The sequence below is a fragment of the Notamacropus eugenii genome, chromosome 6, assembly GCF_028372415.1.
Source record: "Notamacropus eugenii isolate mMacEug1 chromosome 6, mMacEug1.pri_v2, whole genome shotgun sequence".
In the NCBI taxonomy this organism is placed as follows: domain Eukaryota; kingdom Metazoa; phylum Chordata; class Mammalia; order Diprotodontia; family Macropodidae; genus Notamacropus; species Notamacropus eugenii.
In genome coordinates, this window is record NC_092877.1 from 185,170,735 (window position 1) to 185,172,144 (window position 1,410).

At 40.9% G+C, this 1,410-nt stretch overlaps 1 pseudogene; it reads left to right on the forward strand.

Annotated features, from left to right (window-relative positions):
- Positions 1 to 434: 434 nt before the first annotated feature.
- On the forward strand, positions 435 to 1,093 carry LOC140512216 (ADP-ribose pyrophosphatase, mitochondrial pseudogene; annotated as a pseudogene).
- Positions 1,094 to 1,410: the final 317 nt, after the last annotated feature.

The window sequence follows — 1,410 nt, forward strand, 5'->3', positions numbered from 1 at the left end:
AGCCAGACCTAGGGTCTTGACTGCCCGAGTTCATCTCTCCAGCGGAGGCCAATTTCCCCTCCTCTCTCCCCTGATCTTGGACGTTGCAACAAAGCTCGGCCTGGCTCAGGACTTAGCTGCTGTGTGTCTCAGTGTGAGCCTGTCCTGGATGACCAGTAGGTCCCTCAGTAGCTGCGGTTCTGCTCCTCTGTAGGTCTCGAGACGAGGGTGATCTTACAGTAGTTCATTTTCATCGCATTTGTTCCATCACAGTGAAATCATTATATCAGCCTCAAATGGTGCAGATGAAAATTCCCACAACAAGGTTTCAATGTCACTTTATTGAGGTTGAAAAGTCAAACTATCAAGTACCCAGTGAGAAAGTGGGCTGGCTTGTTGAGCGGCAGGTGTATTATCCTGTGTAATATACAGCAGTCACTGTCTTGGCTGAATCCATGTGGGTAGATCCACAGAACAGTATAAGGGATTTTTCTCCTGAAGTTAAATGAAAAAAATGGACATGTTGAATGAAAGAGCCAGAATGGTTTTTATGAGATTGAAAATACATTACCTAGAAAACCAGAAGGTTTGCCAGGATGAATTGGTCTGGGGACTTTTTAGAAGTTGGGACCGAAACAATGCTGCAGTTCCCATCATTACTAGATGGAAAAGAGACACCAGTGGAAATAAAATCATTCACCCTCTTTCTGGGGGAAATATCTTACATTTTGCGAAATCCAAAAGAAAGACTGGAGGGGAAATTGTGGATCCAGAAGAGAAAATCAGTGCTACCTTAAAATGAGAATTTCGTGAAGAAGTTATGAACTCCCTACCAAAATCCAGTGCTAAGAAGCAAAAGATGTAGTTACACAAACTCTTCAGCCAAGAACATTTAATGGGTTATAAGGGATATGTGGATGATCTTGAAAATAATGATTACACATGGATGGAGATAGAAACTGTGAACTCTCATGATTAAACAGGTGAAAAAATGGATAATCTGGCTGTGTAAGCAGGAAATGATGCTGGGAAAGTGAAATGGGTGGACATTAGTGATAAGCTTGAGACCTATGCCAGTTATTCCCAGTTCATCAAAAATGTGGCTGAGAAGTAAGGCGCTTGCTAGAGTGAGAACATAGATGCCTCAGATGCCTTCTGCCATGGATGATGGCTGAAGAGTCTCCATGTTCATTTCAGGTCTTCAAATGAACAGTGGTGTAGGGCAGAGAATGATAATTAATGAGGGCAGGTCACTTATTTGGATGGTTATTTTATTCCTTTCTGAAATTGTATTTAAATATTTTTCTCATGAGTGTGATAGGGAAAGAATAGAATGCTAAAAGAGAAGAAAAGTTTTCTAGCTAAGAGAAGAGAAATATAAAAATGTAGTCTTCTGTACATGTTATATTTAGCCATGGCTTAAGCCGAATT